The sequence below is a fragment of the Oncorhynchus masou genome, chromosome 10 (genome assembly GCF_036934945.1).
Source record: "Oncorhynchus masou masou isolate Uvic2021 chromosome 10, UVic_Omas_1.1, whole genome shotgun sequence".
NCBI lineage: Eukaryota > Metazoa > Chordata > Actinopteri > Salmoniformes > Salmonidae > Oncorhynchus > Oncorhynchus masou.
In genome coordinates, this window is record NC_088221.1 from 37,085,096 (window position 1) to 37,107,489 (window position 22,394).

Here is a 22,394-nt window from a genome sequence, read left to right on the forward strand (position 1 = left end):
TAAGGATGTACTAGGACAATCTGAATGGTCCGTCTGTGTCTGGCAGCTAGAGGCTGTGGAAATATAAATGACCGGAGCGTACATTTACATTTACATTTAAGTCAGAAGGTGAATTCACCAATTTGTAAGTCGCTCTGGATAAGAGCGTCTGCTAAATGACTTAAATGTAAATGTAAGTCATTTAGCAGACGCTCTTATCCAGAGCGACTTACAAATTGGTGAATTCACCTTCTGACATCGTACAGCCAGGCTAGAGGAATTCATTTGGATTCCCTAGACCAGGTATTCCCAAACTGGGGTACGCACAATGCCATCAGGGATACGCCAAATAAAAATGTGATTCACATTTTATTTATATTAGTATTCTTGTTTCACTGCCGAAGATAAAACTAAACCATCTAGTGTCCAGCAGTACTACACTGGCACCTGTCAACGACACAAGTTGTTCTGGTTCCATGAGCACATCCAATGCTCGCATCAGTAATTCTACATTTGTTGTTAGCTCACCTAGCTCACCTCTTACCCAGGAAAGCACCGAACAACAGGCAGGGACAATGGACCGTCGACGAGGCGCAAATATGATGAGAACAACCTTGATTTGGGGTTCACTTCTATTGGGAGTAGTGCCTTTCCTCAGCCAGTGTGTTATACAGTGGTTCCTCCTTTAAAAGTTGCGAGCTTACACCACGGGACTTAGAAGTACCCAGCGTCACAGCTTCATTGCCCAAGACCACCACAAGGGGGAGTTAGATCACTCATTATGCATTTGAGTCCCAAGGTTGTTATATGTCCAATCATATCGAGTGGTTGACGAACAATGACGAATTTGACGCGGGAAACCTGTCCCTGGCAACTTTCTTCAGCAAAGATGGCTCAGAAAACATTACAGTGGAAGCAAATGTAAGCAGTTATAACGTCATAATGAGTCAAACAAAACATTTACAATTGAGAGGAATATGTTAGTTAATGTAGAGATAAACAATTGTGCATATGTTTTTGTCATAAAGTTAATTTACGAAAACCGCTATTTAGCAAGTTAGCTGACTAGCTAACATTAGCTAGCTGGCTAGTGTTATGACAGTATGAATTTGTAATTTGTGTTGTTTAATGTTTTAGGGACTCCTGAGAAAACCAGCAAACCAGGCTGTCGTCTTCTGAAACAGTGGATGAAAAGATTCTAGCTAGCTAAAGCATTTACTGCAAATTGAATGCCATGCTTACATTTGCCATGCAATGCAGCTGAAGTAACATAGCTAGCTAACTATATATTTGCTTATTGTGTAGTGGAGAATAAAAATAACTGTATGCCTATGCATGTGTAGCTAGCTAAAGTATGTAGCCGATCTGTGTATGGACCCTAAAAATGTTGGTATGAATATTAGTTCAGAACCTATCTATGAACCTCAGCTATCATAATTGTTGTATCGACTTAAAATCTGAATGGCATTAATGAAGCCTATGGATTGAGTAGAATATAATAACTTTATTTTGCCAAGGATGCAAGTCCTATATTCATGTACTGTAGTTATTACCACACATGAGATGCCCACATTGTAGCCTGTACATGAATATATTCACTGATCATGTACTCTTCTTTGGCAAATAAAGGTGCGGTTCTTTCAGTCATATCCAATACCAGGTGTATCAAACTCCATTCTTTGAATGATGCTGTGTCTACATGTATGTATTACAATTATACACTTCAACAGTGTTTACCACTCCTGCTCCTGGGACATCAATGATTCCACATTGTAACTTGTAAGACTGATGTAATCCTGCATTAATCTAAGGACACAGAATAGGTGTAGTATTCTAATGAGATACTTCATTTCAACCAGTGGAGAATGTGAAATGCTTTATTGAAAGTTATTTATCCAGGTGTTATAAATACATAATACATTAATTATAAATATTATAATTGTAATATTCTAAATACAACTTCAATCTGTACTTCAATGCACATATGGTGTGCATTATAAAAAAGAGAAAGAAAGAGGTGGGGAGAGAGGTGTAGAAGACAGAAAGGGAAAGAGGTTAAACAGAGAAGCAGGGAAGACAGACTGATTAATGAATTACAGTGCTACCCTAATATTCTCTCAGTTCATCACAATTACATAATAGTGCCTCTAGCAGTGTCTCCTAATCAGCCTTGGGCCCCCAGTTAACCCGAATCTTAAGAGCAGGTGAGGTGGCGATGACGGGACAGCTTCCTCTCTCACATCAAAACATACCTGTAGACGAGAGGCTGATGGATAGGGAGAGAGCATGATTAAGCTTTGTTTTATTATTATTCTAACACGGTCAGTCATCATAATCATCAGGGGGTGAAATGCAAAACTGACCTTAGATCATTAACTCTGGGACTACTACATCTCTATCTGTATTTCAATGTTTTTTATTTTGTCTTTTTTTTCACCAGGTTGGCCAGTAGAGAACAAGGTCTCATTTACAACTGCAACCTGGCCAAGATAAAGCAAAGCAGTGCAACACAAACAACAACACAGAGTTGCACATGAAATAAACAAACGTACAGTCAATAACACAATAGAAAAGTCTATATACAGTGTGTGCAAATGAATTAAGATTAGGGAGGTAAGGCAATAAATAGGTCGAAGTGGCGAAATAATTACAATTTAGCAAATAAACACTGTAGTGATAGATGTGCAGAAGATGAATATGCAAGTAGAGATACTGGGGTGCAAAGGAGCAAAAAATAAAAAAATAACAATATGGGCATAAGGTAGTTGGATGGGCTATTTACAGGTGCAATGATCTGTAAACTGCTCTGATAGCTTATGCTTAAAGTTAGTGAGGGAGATATGCGTCTCCAGCTTCAGTGATTTTTGCAATTCGTTCCAGTCATTGGCAGCAGAGAATTGGAAGGAAAGGTGACCAAAAGAGGAATTGTCTTTGGGGATGACCAGTGAAATATACACGCTGGAGCGTGTGCTACTGGTGGGTGCTGCTATGGTAACCAGTGAGCTGAGATAAGGTGGGGCTTTCCCTACCAAAGACTTATAGATGACCTGGAGCCGATGGGTTTGGCAACGAATATGAAGCGAGGGCCAGCCAACGAGAGAATACAGGTCGCAGTGGTGGGTAGTATATGGGGCTTTGGTGACAAAACAGACGGCACTGTGATAGACTGCATCCAAGTTTCTGAGTAGAGTGTTGGAGGCTAGTTTGTAAATGACATCGCCGAAGTCAAGGATCAGTAGGATAGTCAGTTTTACGAGGGTATGTTTTGCAGCATGAGTGAAGGATACTTTATTGCGAAATAGGAAACCGATTCTAGATTTAATTTAGGATTGGCGATGCTTAATATGAGTCTGGAAGGAGAGTTTACAGTCTAGCCAGACACCTAGGTATTTGTAGTTGTCCACATATTCTTAGTCAGAACCGTCCAGAGTGGTGATGCTTGGCGGGCGGGCAGGTGTGGGCAGTGATCGGGTTGAAGAGCATGCATTTAGTTTTACTTGCATTTAAGAGCAGTTGGAGGCCACGGAAGGAGAGTTGTAAGGATGGCATTGAAGCTCGTCTGGAGGTTAGGTAACACAGTGTCCAAAGAAGGGCCAGATTTGACTCACAGAACTCTATCTGAGAAGAAGTTGGTGAACCAGGTGAGGCAGTCATTTGAGAAACCAAGGCTGTTGAGTCTGCTGATAAGAATGTGGTGATTGACAGAGTTGAAAGCCTTGGCCAGGTCGATGAATAAGGCTGCACAATATTGTCTTTTTGTCGATGGCAGTTATGATATCGTTTAGGACCTTGAGCGTGGCTGAGGTGCACCCATGACCAGTTCGGAAACCATATTGCATAGCGGAGAATGTACGGTGGGACTCGAAATGGTCGGTGATCTGTAAAGCATCTCTTAATAATACTTCCTGTATAATATAAGTATAATATCACTTATAACAAATCATGGTAACATTGGATAGATAGATGCATGTGTAGCATGTGACAATAGCAGAATCATATCAAGGACAGCGTCACAAATACATAAATATCACTTGAAGCTTGATGATGAGTTAATCATTTGAATCAGAGCTAAGGCAAAAACAGGTTGTCACGCCCTGGTCTTAGTATTTTTGTGTTTTCTTTATTTATTTGGTCAGGCCAGGGTGTGACATGGGTTTTGGTATGTGGTGTGTTTTGTCTTGGGGTTTTTCGTAGGTATCGGGATTGTAGCTTAGTGGGGTTTTCTAGCGTAGTCTATGGCTGTCTGAAGTGGTTCTCAATCAGAGGCAGGTGTTTATTGTTGTCTCTGATTGGGAACCATATTTAGGCAGCCATATTCTTTGAGTGTTTTGTGGGTGATTGTCCTGGTTCCTGTTCCTGTGTTAGTTTGCACCAGTTTAGGCTGTTGCGATTTTCACGTTACGTTTCTTGTTTTGTAGTGTTTGTGTGTATTTGTTTTATTAAACATGAATCTAAATAGCCACGCCGCATTTTGGTCCGACTCTCCTTCACGTGAAGAAAGCCGTTACACAGGTCCAGTCCCCAGGACCAGGACTGAGAACCACTGCGTTTCATTGGGACCTCTTCATCTGCAGACAGGCTTTCACAGCTCTCTGTATCTGAGGACAGAAAACCTCACAAGAAATAGAATACACAAAAGTACCTGCTCTATCCAGAATAGTCTACTCTCTCGCTTTGACAGCTGGGCCTGCTATCCTTTCACCCTCCTCCAAAAAAATACAAATGTTTGCCATTATCAAGAGTGGCACTGGGGCTAAAACAATATCCTACATAGTGTGGGAGGACTGCACCTAAAAAGGCTGAAGACTCATAACTAATCGAAGCACATGCATGGATATGTCCCGACCAAAAGATGAAGCGTCAGTGGTAGGGTTCACTTGACGTTGCAGCACAGCAAGATTCTCAGTAGACAGGGGGCATGGGATGCCAGGAACAATGACCCCATTGTCACTGTTTCCAGATTCCAGATTATCCTCCCAATAAAGCAGGTCCTCCGCCTGCTGAATCTGGAATGCTCAAGAGAAACAAATCTGTATTAGTGACAATAAATTTGGCAGCAACAGGGGCTTGATAGTCCAGGGACAATGCCAATGTTTATGTGGTGTAAATCTTAAAATTAGCAGCTGACATCTTAAGAGTTTTTTAATTAATGCATGTGAGACAGGTTCCATGTACAACAAGACAGGCAGGAAGAGAAGAAGAACACAGAACAGTTTAATTACCTCTGGTTATGGACACTTTTGGCAGATTCCAAGAACACAGGATGAGATGTTACTATCCTTTGTGCAAGCACTTCCAAGAGTTAATGAACAGTGAGCGTGGTGAAATTTGGGGAGCGCATCATCAGTAGTGTACCTTTTGGTTCCTAGGGTGTTTCGGCCTTTCACACTATACACCCTCCCCAAAGGCGGCCAGCAACAGGGTGATCAATCCTACGCTTGCGTCCCATTCCCAATTAGTCATAGGAGTTGCCTTGTTGTTGATAGCCAACATCCCATGGGACTATGCATGGCAGGGGCGTCCTCCTCCCTGAGTCAAGCATTGTTGACCGCATACCTCCTGGCCCTCTCACTTCGGGGCCCAGCTGGGGTCTTTCCTCTTCATCCAGAGCCACTGACTGCTGCCTTCTGCCGCCTCTGATACAGCTTTGATTGCCGAATGCTGGCTCTGGCCCTTAATTCCCAGGTCTCTAAGCAGTCTGGTTGTAGATGTTGCCACAAAACCTCTGCAGCCCACCTCCACTGGTCGGACTTCTGTGTTCCAGCCATGATGCCGTGCTTCGGCAGCTAGATCAGCATAGCGCAGATGTTTTCGCTCATAAGCCTCATCTACTGAGTTTTCCCAGGGTACTGTGAGCTCAATGATGAAGACCTTATTGAGTGAACGGGACCAGAGCACCATGTCAGGTCTTAGGGTGGTGGTTGCGATCTCCGGAGGAAACACAAGTTGCCGGCCAATGTCAGCTAGCATTTTCCAGTCGCGGGCCAAGCGCAGCTGGTCTCGCTCTAATGGTGTAGAGCCGCTCTTCGGTGGTTTAACCCCTTCGCGTACAAAGTTTGTCCGTAAGGAGTGTGATGCTGCTGTGGGTGGTAGGGAGTTGGTGGCAGCTCGCTTGTCCTCCAGGGCGGACGCAAGGTTTTTAAGGACTTGGTTGTGACGCCAAGTGTAGCGTCCTTGGGTGAGGCTTGTTTTACACCCTGTGAGAATGTGCCTGAGGTTGGCTGGCATGGAACAGAGGGCACAGTCCAGACCTTCACCAAAACATTGGTGAAGATTAACTGGTGTTGGAAGGACGTCATATGTTGCTCTGATTGAAAAGCTCAACCGCCTCGCTTCCATGGCCCACAGATCCTTCCAGCTGATCTTCATCTTCTCCACACTGTCCCATCGAGTCCACTGTCCCTGTTTGGCAGCAATAAAGCTTCCACAGCCTGTTCCTCGGACAGTGAACATCTGGCAATATCTACATTTTTGACCCCTTGATCAGTTCACACTCTGAAAGTAAAGAAAATAGCTTATTTTTTTGTAGATATGAAAACAATAACTGAGATATGACAGTTTGATCTAAAGCAGCAGATGTCATTTTCAGGATACGTCAATACAACACAGAAAGCAATCTTACGAGGTTTGATGAGGAAGATGTCAAGGGTTTTTATCCAGAAAGTAACTCCTCACAAGATGTTACAATATACATAATACAAGTAATTATTTATTTCATTCTACTATAGCAATATTTACCTTGAAGGCCATCCATTGCTGCCGACTCCATCCATAAAGTATCCAAAAGTGGTTGCTGATTTGTTATTGGCCGCAGTGTCCAGATAGAACATCTATACAAGAGTTAGTCTACGCTTAACACCAGACTGGTATTGTGCTTGTTCATTAGGTGATGGGAAATATGCAATATGCATACAAAATAATAACCGCCAAAGATGACAATGTTGTATCTTGGGAAAAAAGCATTGGAATTAAAAGTGAAATGTTTAACCGATTTAACCTGCTTCATTATTTATGTACTAGTTGATGAAGATCAACTCCAGTACATCATTGAAAATTAGTCTACGAATAAGTTCGAATAAAAAAGTTTAAATAACTTCTTAGATTTTATGGAGACATTATACATCTTAGTACCTTATCAATGTATGATTTGTACCAATGTGGACGAGGGAGCAGGAACAGAGCATCATTGCCGAGCAATGCAACGAAGCTGGATCATTCTGGCAATGATACCTGCACCATCTCCACGCTGCGAAGACTCCCTAACTCTGCGCCATTGTACACAATGGCCCATGGCTTGGAGACTTCCTTTGACCATTCTAAAGCCTGCATGGGGCATCTATGCCTGAATGGCTCTGACTTTTTGGTCTAACTCTTCATCTGACATATCAGAATAGCATTCCCTGACAGACATATTGTGTTCTTTCATTCTTCTGTAATAAAAGCTAACCGTTACACTATCATGAAATATGATTATATATCGACTATGAAACAAAATAGGACATGGCCTGCTTATGAGTTGCAAGAAAGTTAGATGAATTCAACTGAAAATGGCAAGAACAGGCATTCTTAGCTAAAATGTTTTTGGATAGCTTGAGAATAATAATTGCATGATTTATCATTCTACGGTGTGTGTGTGTGTGTGTGTGTGTGTGTATGTATGTGTGTATATGTATGTATATATGTAATATAGTAGAATGTTATGAAACGACACTGAGTGCTGCTTACCTGAGATGCCATCATCACACAGTCCTTCATAGGTGTCTGCTATGACTTCCTTTGTGTTGGTAAGAAAGGCTGAATAGTATTGGTTGTAGTCAAACCGACACTCAAAAAATTTCAAAAATGGAATGTGGTTTATAGCGAAATTAAATTGGAGTTTAATTCAACAATTTAGCAACCAAAGATGCTGCCATATCCTGCCAGCACAGGCACAAGCGAGTCACTCTGGCAGAGAATGACACGTGGAAGAGGGCAAAGACAAGATGGGAGTAACAACAATTTGTTGCAAGTTGGGGGGGGGCTAATAGCTAAACAATAGACTATTCAACCTTACTAAAGAATAGTCTAAATAGCCGAGCTAGTTGAAAAACCCCTCTCCTATCACTGAGCAGATTTGCCCTAACGACCAAGGGGGAGTCAGAGCACTGATTATGCTTTTGGATCCCAATGCACTACTGTGTCTCTAACTGACAATTAATTGGAAATATAAACCAAATAATAAACTGATAGTTGTGCATGACTTCAAATGAAACATGTAGGGAGCAGGTTTCAAACCCTTAACCTTTTTGCACAAAGTCCAGAGCGCTATCGACTGTGCACCAAAAGCATGCTCAAGCCGCAGAGTTGATAGAGTGCGTCCTTGCGGTAGCTTGCTGCTCAATGTAATAAAGTAATGACTTTTCAAACAAATTACCTTACACGTCTTGTTGGCTGACAATGTTAGCTATGTTGTCCTTACGAACCACGTAGCATATCATTACAGCAGTATGTTAGCCATCTACCTAACGTTAGTAGTTATGCATCAAACTTGACAGTATATTAACTATAGGCTAACTACCCAACGGTTATTGACTTGATTATTCCCATCATTCTTAGCTTAGCTAAATGGTATAGTCGTTAGGTGTTCTCAATGGACATTGGGGTGCTTTCGTAAATCCGCTCTGGCTATCTACTCCAATTTCAGAGCACTCTCCTCTGAGTGTACCAGAGAGCAGAATAATTCATTTATGAACACGCAACACCTGTTGAATATGGCCGGTGCAGTAAACGTCACAAACACTCTGGTTAACACGAAAACTGCCTAACCAGCTGTGCTAGCGTGACTAAAATGGTCAGAGTGGTCTCATTTATGTCTGGAAGTAGCTAGCAAGCCAACGTTAGCTTGGGTGCTTGACTGCAGTTGTAAGGCCAGAATGCTCAAATCAACACTACTCCTCGGCTCGAACATCCAGTGTGCACTCCAAGAGCGAAACGGTCTGAATTTACAAACTGACAATGCTCTGAATTTATGAGCGCAGGCACGCCAGATTGAATTGAACTAGGCAAGTCAGTTAAGAACATATTCTTATTTACAAGGACAGCCTACTCCTTCCTCCCCGTCGGAGAATTGAATCCCGGTCTTCTGCGTGCCCTGCCCACACGACACAGGGATTATTTAGCTAAATAGCCCAGTACTGTACTATGCCAACCGTCACACTGTACCGCGCCATATTTTGCGTCCTAACAGAAACCCAGAGGGTTTTTCATGGAATAGAAACACCATAATATTAATTAAGCAAGTACCAGTCAAAAGTTAGACACACCTACTCATTACAGGATTTGTCTTTATTTTTACTATTTTCTACATTGTAGAATAATAGTGAATACATCACATCTATGACATAACACATTTGGAAGCAGTTAAGAACAGTTAATTATTTACAAGGACAGCCTACTCCTTCCTCCCCGTCAGGGATTTGAACCCCAGTCTCCTGTGTGCTTGCATTTTGTAGTACAGACATGGCATGCTCTCCCTTATGTAAGGAATTTTCCCATGTTTACTACAGTATGTATTGTAGGCTATGTTTACTTGTCAGACTACACAGTAGCCTAACAAACAAATGCAGGTGGCTTATCTTCAAAATGCTTTCAATGCTTTATTATCCAAATGTAAAAGCATATACTGCACAGTACTGTATTTCTTCACTAGCATCATTATGCTTTCGTTAATAAAGTAATGATGAAAATACTCTTTCAAAATGCAGATGTTGATTTAGTCATGGATCCATAGCAAATTACTATGAGAATAAATATCACGGAGTTACAGAAATATTGGAACAAAGTTGTCTAATGAAGGCAAACAATACAGAATCCCCCAATCCTCTTATGCTGTAGCCTACTCCTGACCGTCACAATGTACAGTGTCATATTTTCCATTACATCCTAACGGAAACCCTGAGGGTTTTGTTTTTCTCGGAATAGAAACACCATACCCATCCCGGATCCGGGATCGTGAATACAGCCTCAAGCTCATTACCATAACGCAACGTTAACTATTCATGAAAATCACAAATGAAATGAAATAAATATGCTAGCTCTCAAGCTTAGCCTTTTCTTAACAACACTGTCATCTCAGATTTTCAAAATATGCTTTTCAACCATAGCAAAACAAGCATTTGTGTAAGAGTATTGAAAGCTAGCGTAGCATTTAGCGGGCAACATTTTCACAAAAACCAGAAAAGCATTCAAATAAAATCATTTACCTTTGAAGAACTTCGGATGTTTTCAATGAGGAGACTCTCAGTTAGATAGCAAATGTTCAGTTTTTCCTGAAAGATTCTTTGTGTAGGAGAAATCGCTCCGTTTTGTACATCACGTTTGGCTACCAAAAAAAAAAAAAAAAATTCAGTCATCAAAACGCCAAACTTTTTTTCCAAATTAACTCCATAATATCGACTGAAACATGGCAAACGTTGTTTAGAATCAATCCTCAAGGTGTTTTTCACATATCTCTTCATTGATATATCATTCGTGGAAGTCTGCTTTCTCCTCTGAAATCACATGGAAGAATACTTGCAGCTGAAGATTACGCATCAATTCCGACGCAGGACACCGGGCGGACACCTGGTAAATGTGGTCTCTTATGGTCAATCTTTCAATGATATGCCTACAAATACGTCACAATGCTGCAGACACCTTGGGGAAACGGCAGAAAGTGTAGGCTCGTTCAGGGCGCATTCACAGCCATATAAGGAGACATTGGAAAACAGCGCCTCAAATTTTGCTCATTTCCTGTTTGAAGTTTCATCTTGGTTTCGCCTGTAGCATCAGTTCTGTGGCACTCACAGATAATATCTTTGCAGTTTTGGAAACGTCAGAGTGTTTTCTTTCCAAAGCTGTCAATTATATGCATAGTCAAGCATCTTTTTGTGACAAAATATCTTGTTTAAAATGGAATGTTTTTTCATCCAAAAATGAAATACTGCCCCTAGAGTTCCAAGAGGTTAATCAAGCCAAAATTCTTAAAATCAATCCCATATACTATGTTATTACAAAAAAGGTTTTAAATTCTCTTGTAATGCCAATATGGAAGTCTATCAAATGCTTCTCAAAGATGCCCTCTGGTGGTCAAACTAGCTCTAAGAAACGGTTGACAATTAGATAAAGTGCCGCAGAATGCTGCTGCAGAGGCCCGCAAGGTGTACTGCAGCATGGCGCAACTTTTAAAGGAGCAACCACTGTCTGTGCAAAAGTACTATCTCACAACTTGATGAAACCGTCACTCTTGCACAGACATTTAGAAACAAAACCTGCCAATTTGAAATATAAGCCACGGAAGTTTTTGGAGCAACAATGAAGATGACTTTCGTGTAGTAAGACATATATAAAAGCAACAGATATCATTAATAATACGGGGCTAGAAGAGTCTTACATGGTGAGCTACCGAGTGGCTAGGACAGGCAAACCCCATACTATTGTGGAGGACTTAATTATATGGCCGGATATGGCTGGGAAAATGATGGGGGAAAAGGCCAAAAAAACTATACAGACAACATCTTCATCAAACAAGACTGTTTCACGATGCATCAGTGACATGGCAGGAGATGTTTTGAAACAATGACTGCTTCGCATACAAGTCAGTCTATGCGTTTCACTTGTGTCACGACTTCCACCGAAGGTGGCTCCTCTCCCTATTCGGGCGGCGCTCGGCAGTCGTCGTCACCGGTCTACTAGCTGCTACTAGCTACTAGCACCGATCCCTTTTTCTTTTCTGTTGGTTTTGTCTTGATTGTTTTCACCTGTTGCTTATTTTGGTTCATCAATGGTCTATTTAAGTGCCCGCCTGCGGGTTTATTCCTACTGTCAGTGGTGAAGTTGGTTTTCTTCTGTGTAAATTGTTGTATTTTTTATTTTTCACCTTTATTTAACCAGGTAGGCTAGTTGAGAACAAGTTCTCATTTACAACTGCGACCTGGCCAAGATAAAGCATAGCAGTGTGAACAGACAACACATGTATGTTATTTCCTGTTTTTTGGAGACATACCTGATTTATGGTCTTTGCCTGATTGTTGGCTAGACCAAGTGAAATAAATGCATCCATCGGATGTATTGCTCTCTGTGCCTGACTCTACACCCACCACTCCTAGGATTCCGTGATAACTTGTCTGACCGCTTGCATGATGACGAGTTTCTCACATGACTGAAGTATCTGGGTAATGTTTTTCCTCTCCTGAATGATCTGAATCTAGGATTACAGGGACTCTCCTCAATTATATTCAATGTGCTGGACAAAATTGAATCTATGATTAAGAAGTTGGAGCTCTTCTCTGTCTGCATTAACAAGAACAACACACAGGTCTTTCCATCATTGTATAATTTTTGTCTGTGCAAATGAACAAGATTACGGACAATGTCAAATGTGAAATAGCAAAGCACCTGAGTGAGTTGGGTGTACAATTGCGCAGGTACTTTCCCGAAACGGATGACTCAAACAACTGGATTCGTTATCCCTTTTATGCCCTGCCTCCAGTCCACTTACCGATATCTGAACAAGAGAGCCTCATCGAAATTGCAACAAGCGGTTCTGTGAAAATTGAATTTAATCAGAAGCAAGTGCTAGATTTCTGGATTAGGCTGTGCTCAGAGTATCCCGCTTTGGCAAATCTCGCTGTTAAGACACTGATTCTCTTTGTAACCACGTACATATGTGAGAGTGGATTCTCGGCCCTCACGAGCATTAAAACTAAATAAAGGCAGACTGTGTGGAACATTTTTCAAGACTGAGACTCTCTCCAATACAACCCAAAACTGCAGAGTTATGTGCATCCTTTCAAGCACACCCTTCTCATTAACTTGTGGTGAGTTATTCACAATTTGATGAACAAATAAAGTTTTATATGTAAGATGTATAGATAAAAGAGCAAAATTATTGATTATTATTATTTGTGCCCTGGTCCTATAAGAGCTCTTTGTCACTTCCCACGAGTGGGGTTGTGACAAAAACTCACACTCATTCCTATGCTTAATAAATGTACTGTATAGTGTGTGTGTGTGGCAGGCTTACAATGATGGCAAAAAACAGCATTTGAGAGTGCGCTGACCCTGGTGCTAGAGGGGGTACACAGCTGGAGGTTGAATGTTTGAAGGGATACGGCACGAACAAGTTTGGGAACCACTGCCCTAGATGAAACAGTGAGTCCATATATCAGTTAGAGGGAAGCCCATGTTGTCTACACAGATGATACAGTGAACCCATACATCACAGCCTAGCGCAGGGCCAGGCAGCCAATGTTCCCCACTGCCTTCCCCCCTTCCACATCACATACATACAACAACAGATAGCACAGTGAGTCCATATAGTAGCATAGAAGAGCCAGGCAGCCCATGGTCTCTACTACACTGTCTTCCGCCCTGACACCTGGACTAGCCTACCAGACAGTGAGACACACATGTTCACTCTTCAACAGCGACAGGGGTTTCATACATTCAAAGCAGGGTGATGATTAATGAATCTGATATATTGAGTCAAGATGGGCCTACACACTAATGTACACAGGATTTACAGTCATGTCAGTCGACGACACACCTCACAATGGGGAAAGTCCTTATTAATCAAGCATGCCAAGGCAAAGTTATTTTTAATCAAGCAGAAAGTGAATAAATGAGTTAAATATGTAAAAATCCCAAGCCTAGCCATAGTCGTCCACAGCCAGTCCCTGTAGGCCTATTTATTAGTGTAATATGCAGAGTAGTATCAGCATATAAAGTATGTCTCAGTCAGCATTCATTTGCATGTGTACTACACTGTACACAATTTTTTATTTTTTTATTTAACATATATTTAACCTGGCAAGTGAGTTAAGAACAAATTCTTATTTACAGTGGCGGCCTACCAGAAGGGAAAAGACCTCCTGCGGGGACGGGCCTGTGATTAAAATAAATATATTTAAATATAGGGCAAAACACACATCATGACATGAGAGACAACACAACATTACATAAAGAGATACAGTGGGGCAAAAAAGTATTTAGTCAGCCACCAATTGTGCAAGTTCTCCAACTTAAAAAGATGAGAGGCCTGTAATTTTCACCATAGGTACACTTCAACTATGACAGACAAAATGAGGAAAAAAAATCCAGAAAATCACACAGTAGGATTTTTATGAATTTATTTTAAGTATTTGGTCACTTACAAACAAGCAAGATTTCTGGCTCTCACAGACCTTTAACTTCTTCTTTAAGAGGCTCCTTTGTCCTCAACTTGTTACCTGTATTAATGGCACCTGTTTGAACTTGTTATCAGTATAAAAGACACCTGTCCACAACCTCAAACAGTCACACTCCAAACTCCACTATGGCCAAGACCAAAGAGCTGTCAAAGGACACCAGAAACAAAATTGTAGACCTGCACCAGGCTGGGAAGACTGAATCTGCAATAGGTAAGCAGCTTGGTTTGAAGAAATCAACTGCGGGAGCAATTATTAGGAAATGGAAGACATACAAGACCACAGATAGTCTCCCTCAATCTGGGGCTCCACGCAAGATCTCAAAAATCCCAGAACCACACGGGGGGACCTAGTGAATGACCTGCAGAGAGCTGGGACCAAAGTAACAAAGCCTACCATCAGTAACACACTACGCCGCCAGAGACTCAAATCCTGCAGTGCCAGACGTGTCCCCCTGCTTAAGCCAGTACATGTCCAGGCCCATCTGAAATTTTCTGGAGAGCATTTGGATGATCCAGAAGAAGATTGGGAGAATGTCATATGGTCAGATGAAACCAAAATATAACTTTTTGGTAAAAACTTGTCGTGTTTGGAGGACAAAGAATACTGAGTTGCATCCAAAGAACACCATACCTATGGTGAAGCATGGGGGTGGAAACATCATGCCTTTGGGGCTGTTTTTCTGCAAAGGGACCAGGACGACGGATCCGTGTAAAGGAAAGAATGAATGGGGCCATGTATCGTGAGGTTTTGAGTGAAAACCATCAGCAAGGGCATTGAAGATGGGTCTTTCAGCATGACAATTATCCCAAACACACCTCCCAGGCAACGAAGGAGTGGCTTCGTAAGAAGCATTTCAAGGTCCTGGAGTGGCCTAGCCAGTCTCCAGATCTCAACCCCATAGAAAATCTTTGGAGGGAGTTGAAAGTCCGTGTTGCCCAGCAACAGCCCCAAAACATCACTGCTCTAGAGGAGATCTGCATGGAGGAATGGGCCAAAATACCAGCAACAGTGTGTGAAAACCTTGTGAAGACTTACAGAAAACGTTTGACCTCTGTCATTGCCAACAAAGGCTATATAACAAGGTATTGAGAAACTTTTGTTATTGACCAAATACTTATTTTCCAACATAATTTGCAAATAAATGTGATTTTGTGGATTTTTTTCTCATTTTTTCTGTCAGAGTTGAAGTGTACCTATGATGAAAATTACAGGCCTCTCATCTTTTTAAGTTGGAGAACTTGCACAATTGGTGGCTGACTAAATACTTTTTTGCCCCACTGTATCTCTTTATGTAATGTTGTGTTGTCTCTCATGTCATGATGTGTGTTTTGCCCTATATTTATACTTTTTTGCCCCACTGTCCCTTTTACGCAAGAGAGACCTAAGACAACAACATAACAAGGCAGCAACACATGACTACACACAGCATGGTAGCAACACAACATGGTAGCAGCACAAAACATGGTACAAACATTATTAGGCACAGTCAACAGCACAAAAGGCAAGAAGGTAGAGTAAACAATACATAACCTAAAGCAGCCACAAGTGTCAGTAAGTGTGCCCATGATTGAGTCTTTGATTGAAGAGATAAAACTGTCCAGTACGAGTGTTGTTACAGCTCGTTCCAGTCGCTAGCTGCAGCGAAGTGAAAAGACGAGCGACCCAGGGATGTGTGTGCGTTGGGGACATTTAACAGAATGTGACTGGCAGAACGGGTGTTGTATGTGGAGGATGAGGGCTGCAGTAGATATCTCAGATAGGTGGGAGTGAGTCCTAAGAGGATTTTATAAATAAGCATCAACCAGTGGGTCTTGCGACTGGTATACAGAGTTAACCAGTTTACAGAGTAGTATAGAGTGTAGTGAGGTGTCCTATAAGGAGCAGTGGTGGCATTTCTAATGGCTGAATGGTAAAGGACATCTAGTCGCTCGAGAGCACCCTTACCTGCCAATCTATAAATTATGTCTCCGTAATCTAGCATGGGTATGATGGTAATCTGAATCAGGGTTAGTTTGGCAGCTGGGGTGAAAGAGGAGCGATTACAATAGAGGAAACCAAGTCTAGATTTAACTTTAGCCTGCAGCTTTGATATGTGCTGAGGTGTTCAGAACAAGGTTAAGGGTAGAGAAAGATTGTCGGACACTAAGAAAGCATTTAACACAAAATCCAGGGAGGGGCCAGCTAAGTAGAAGACTGTATCATCTGCATATAAATGAATGAGAGAGCTTCCTACTGCCTGAGCTATGTTGTTCATGTAAATTGAGAATGTGTGTGGGGTCTAGGATCGAGCCTTGGGGTACTCCCATGGTAACAGGCAGTGGCTGAGATAGCAGATGTTCTGACTTTAGACACTGCACTCTTTGAGAGAGGTAGTTAGCAAACCATGCCAAAGACCCATCAGAGATACCAATACTACCACTACTAAATGCTTATCTCTGGATCTGTGCATGGTTGGATGAGAGGTGCTTGACCAGGGTGACCTCGCACCCTCTCCATAGCAGAGAGGAGATAAGTGGGAGGGCTGGGGCCGATCAAGGCACATGTCAGGACAGGAGCTCAGCCCAGGACACGGGGGAGGGGAAGGAGTGCAGGAAGAGGAGGAGCAGAGCAGGTGACTGCTGCTGGAGACATGACAAGTTAGATCGGAGAGGGTAAAGTCAGGCAACAGGCACCCTGCTGTTTACTGGTTACTGCACTCATGACACATAGTTCAGCCTTGCAAGTGGTGCTAAAGCTACTGTGGTATTTGATCCAAATTAAACAGCAGTCAACCGAATAGAACATTAAGTACTATATTTTAACAAACCAAACCCAATTGTAAATCTAAACCCTGACAGTAGCACTATAGGTCCGGGGGTGTGTCAGAAATTATTTTAGCTATTTTCACAGCCGTTATTATGAGCACAATAGCTGGTGACGGTGCAAAATGGTGGGTTTTTGATGAATAAACAATTTATAGGTGTGACAAGAGCTTGGACACTTACTGACCAATCAAGGCATTCCATGGCTTAATACTGCACGAGTTTGTCTCAAATTCTGTAGATTAACTCTAATTCAGCTGGGGGCACAGAATATTCTCGTCCTAGTCCATTGTGGACTGATACAGTATTTTACGTTACTGTAGTAACAAGTGATAGCAACTGTAAAAAAATTAAAAATAATAACATCCAGTGTTTGCTCCATATGTTTGGAGTGTTGACAGTCAACATTGGTGTAACTGGCTTTAATGAATACCAAACCCCCCCCTCCCCCCACAGTTCATTTTTTATGTCAGTTTGCATGGGAGGCACTAGTAATGTCTGCAGTTTTGGGTTTGGCTATTTGTTTCAAGTTTATTAGTCTAAAAAATAAATATCTTAGTCTATAAATGCATATAAATAAATATAAAATATTAGTTTATAAATAAATATAAAATTCGTCATCTCTCCCATGTCTTATTCGACTAGTAGTTGTTTAATGTTAATTGCTTGCCTACATTTTACTCCATCCTATGTTTAATATAAAACACACACACACACAATATTAAGTTAGGTTGCCTATCCTGGTGTGAAGTATGATGTATAGCAATGAAGAATTGAGTGTGTGACTCATCAATAGCACAATGACTGAAATAGCCTTCTACAGTACTGGGACACAAACTGATTTAATTTAATGTAACGTGATGAACATCAGATCAGTTAATCATTCAATTAGTCCGTCCTTCCTTCCGTAACATAAAAATGAGTTGAAGCTATAAAATCTGCTGAGTTTCAGAACATGAGCCGTGATGGGACCAGTTTGTTAGCATACTGTAACTGCTGTTCGATGTCAACATCAGCTCTGGTAAAGTGTTCAGAATGCAGTTGGCTGGCTAGATTTCAGTTATATAAATACGAGAGAGAGAGAGAGATTTCTGTTCTAGATATGAGTAAGGAATCTACAGGAAACCAGATGGCTCTCCCTGCCTTCACCTCAGAGGCCAGTTGGGGACTTCCTGAAAAATCTAGTGGGGAATTACAGGCCCAGAAAACATCCCCCAGCTAGGAGGCCTCTCTTCCCTTTCTGAAAACCCTGACTCTCACTCCAAGCTACAGTATGCATTTGCTCTGGGTGAGCTCACATCATTCCAGTACCAGTACCAGGACTAGCCGGTTCCTCATCACCTGTTCAGTATACCATGCACTAGGGGCACAGGACTGTCAACCATGATACCTCACTGATGAGAGAGTTTCTTGTTCTCTTTTGTCCTATTTCAACACAGTGAATGGTACAAGCAGGAAGTTCCCTTCTAGTCTTTCTCTACAATAAGTATCGTAGATAGCTTATGGACTAGTGTTGCATTGATTGTAGTCAAAGTGGACTACAGTTGAAGTCACAAGGCAGGTGTTTAGGGTAAAGGGGATGCCATTTGTTACCTAAGCAGCACCCTGTACAGAGAGACTCTGGCTTTTTCCCCAATTATCTCCCCTTCCTTCCAAAGTGTACACTTCCCTGATTTGAATGGGAATGACTGGAATAAGAAATATGGTGGAGATGTCCATGCTTTTAGATTTGTACAAAGTAGTGGATTAGTGCACACATCAGGAGAGGTAGGGCTCTCCCCCAATAAAGAAAAATATTGGTAGACCGAGAGTATTGGAATTTGAAAATGAGTATTTTTCGAAATATAGACACCATGTTTTCTTCATTAAAAATGAATACAAATGACTAAAAAGAGGGAGCCAGAGATCATATAGCCTAACCAGAAGAAAAACACCTGTGACACTCCTCCCCACTGCTAGCCTTATTAAGCTCCTGGAGTTAATCGCAGTAGGTTACACAGTAGGTTGGTAACATTTTTTCCATTTGGAGTGCCAAGATTTTCATATGTATATTTTCGTGGAAGTTAAGTTGAATTTATAATAGTCTTCATATCTCAATGTCATGTGGTTAATAAAAATTATATCTAAATGAAAATGATACAAATCTAAAAGTAACTTCTATTGCCATTGCCAATATGTAAATATAGCCTACATAAAGCCAACAAAAAATACATTGCAGCCCACAGGTAGAAAATATCCTGATAAAAATATATATCCTTTTTTTTACCCCTTTTTCTCCCCAATTTCATGGTGTCCAATTGTTGTAGTAGTTACTATCTTGTCTCATCGCTACAACTCCCGTACGGGCAAAGGTTGAAAGTCATGCGTCCTCTGACACACAACCCAACCAAGCCGCACTGCTTCTTAACACAGCGAGCATCCAACCCGGAAGCCAGCCGCACCAATGTGTCGGAGGAAACACTGTGCACCTGGCAACCTTGGTTGGCGCGCACTGCGCCCGGCCCGCCACAGGAGTCGCTGGTGCGCGATGAGACAAGGACATCCCTACCGACCAAGCCCTACCTAACCTGGACGACGTGAGGCCAATTGTGCGTTGCCCCACGGACCTCCCGGTCGCGGCCGGTTACGACAGAGCCTGGGTGCGAACCCAGGGACTCTGATGGCCCTTAACCACTGCGCCACCCGGGAGGCCCCCAAAAATATATATCCTTTAAATCACATTGGCTATGCATGGTCTGTCTGCAAGGAACTTGAAACATTGTATCAACTATTAACTTGGTCCAGCCTGCTCATGCTAGCTAACTTACAACATTATGTAAAATATTCTTATAATAACACCTCATAGTTTCCTGCATCAGTGAGTTCCGGACAGACAAACACAACTATTTTCACAAAGGATAAGAAGTAATCGGGTCATTTTATGACGTTTCGACAGGATCAGAGCATGACATTTTTTCCGCTTTCATGCAAATTCCTGGTCGACCAACAGCCCATCGACCAAACAAATCGACCAGTGGACTAAATGGGGTCAGGCCTAAGGAGAAGATAAACTATTATTGGGATACATCCCTTGTTTATGATCATGGAGTAGGTATTAATAATGTAGGAGAGAAACAGGTTTTACTTTTACTTTAATTGCACATTTGTCAACCTTTACTTTCTTTAATGTTTGAAACAGTACGTAAGGTTCATTCAGTTAAAATACAGATTCTGTAGCTAGTTTGTGATATAAGGCAGCTCCCCAATCTCAGCCGCCCGACACCCCACAATGCATACTAACTATCCCCAGCAGAGGGACACACAAAGGACTCTTTGACTCATTTTGGCAGAAGGATGCTAAACTCTGTCTCTCTTTCAAGCCTGAGCCAACCACCCTAGTCGCTTAATAGTAGATTCACTCTTCCGAATTCTTAACCCCCCTAATTCACTTCATTCATAAATTCACTTGTGAAGTGCCTTCCCTCTAATTTAAATTGAGGGAATAGATAAGGGCTGATCTAACACAATTGCACATATATGTCTTAGAGCAGCGGTAAGCAACTCCAGTCCTCCAGGGCCTGATTGGTGTCACACTTTTTCTCCATCCCTAGCAAACACAGCTGATTCATCAAACTGCATTCGAAACTGAAGATCATGATTAGGTGATATTTTAGAGTCACATGTGTTAGCTGGGCCTTTGGCAAAACTGTGACACCAATCAGGCCCTCAAGGACTGGAATTGCCCACCCCTGTCTTAGAGGAAGATATAGTAAATGCACAAAGTTCTGGAATATATAGAGCAAAAACACCATGTGATGACATCAGGGAGAGTAGTCTTTCAGCTGGGGGCCAGTATTAGAGAAATGGCTCATCTGAGTCATCTGGAAATGATTAAGGGAGTTACTAATAGAGGGGATACAAGGAACCTCCCAATGACTAACACCCTCCTACATTCCCGAACACTCACCCCCACCCAATCCCAAAATACTGTCCCACACTGCCACAAACTCATACTCCCAAGTAGGGATGGGCATTTGAAATTATTTTACCATTCGAATAATAGTACTTTTTTTTCAGATTTCCCCCAACAACAAAAAAATTGCTCTTAAACTCTTGGCTAATCAGAATGACACATATCCACATGGCAGAGGTAAACATCGGACACGCTGCTTGCTTTTCTCTGGTCATTTAGCCAACAGTAACAGCAAAAGAAAAGTCTGATTTCCGCTATGATAGAACTGATTTTGTAATTGCTATTTGAACTGGGGAATAAACAATAGGGCTTAATGCACAGCAGTAGCTCCAAGCACCGTTATGAAAACTACATCAAAAGTTTGTTTAATTAAATTAAGAATTGGTATATCCTTGTAGGTAAAAATTTCACAAGTATCAATTGAATTGAGAAATCTTTTTCATTGTTAAAATAGGCCTACAATTTTTATTCTCCAAAAATGAACACTCAAATACTGACGTCCGTCCGGATGTATTCAATTAGCACTCTCTCTTTCCTTTCAATAGAGACCCAGGATACATTTCTTGAGCTCTTGTACACATTTACAGCTCCCTCTCCATGATTTCCAACAAAGAAACTGCATCCTGAGTGTTCTCATGAGGCCAACACTCAGTCATGGCTCTAATCTGTTAACAGTTGTAGGACTAATCTGCAGGCTCAATCTGTTGGCCCAATCCAACACACAAACCAAAGAAATCAGAGTGATGGCAACAATCACATCTGACAAACGAAGAGGTGTAATGGGTTCACACTCAAATGTTGCATAAAGCTTCATTAATCAATGTTTTACATTTTTTACTGTATTGAGGATAGCGTACACAGACATTTTGGCTTTACAGCCTTCAGTGTGTAAGTACAATTTTCTTTAATTCAAAACAGCATTTTAAAGAATAACAGATGGGCAGAAAGTGCATCTAATCAGGGTTGCCACTCATCTGCAAAACAGGGACTCGGCCCCTCTGGTCTACCTGTATACAAATTAGTCACAAAAAGATAGAATTATAGGATATGGGAGCAAATCAATCGCCCCAGGGGTCCGCTCACCTAAATACATGACATCAATTCATGTGAATTGCTGTCCTTTGTGGTGGGAGAAGACGTTCAGAAATATGCTAAATATGATATGGACATTGTTCTTGTATAACAATCTAAACGTGTCTTATAGGAAGGAGGTGAAATCGAATTCTTCATTTAAACACTGTGGAGATACAGAATGTAATGTATACACTACCGTTCAAAGGTTTGGGGTCACAGGGGCATCCCGAGTAGCACAAGGGTCTAAGGTAATGCATCGCAATGCAAGCTGTGCCACTAGCGATTCTGAGTTTGAGTCCAGGCTCTGACCAGGAGACCCATGGGGCAGCGCAAAATTGGCCCAGCATCGTCTGGGTTAGGGGAGGTTTGGTCAGCAGAGAT

The 22,394-nt window shown here is 41.7% G+C and overlaps 1 protein-coding gene across 3 annotated transcripts in view; it reads right to left on the reverse strand.

Moving 5' to 3' along the window:
* Window positions 1-22,394, reverse strand: part of LOC135547574 (ras-related protein Ral-B-like) — a 48,110-nt gene that overhangs the window by 12,522 nt on the left and 13,194 nt on the right. The window contains exon 2 of one of the 3 annotated variants that reach the window (XM_064976690.1): window positions 10,221-10,339. The exons of the other annotated variants lie outside the window; for them this stretch is intronic. The gene's annotated coding sequence lies outside the window, so the exon portion shown is untranslated. The remainder of the gene's footprint in view (window positions 1-10,220; window positions 10,340-22,394) is intronic. 3 annotated transcript variants of the gene reach the window in all.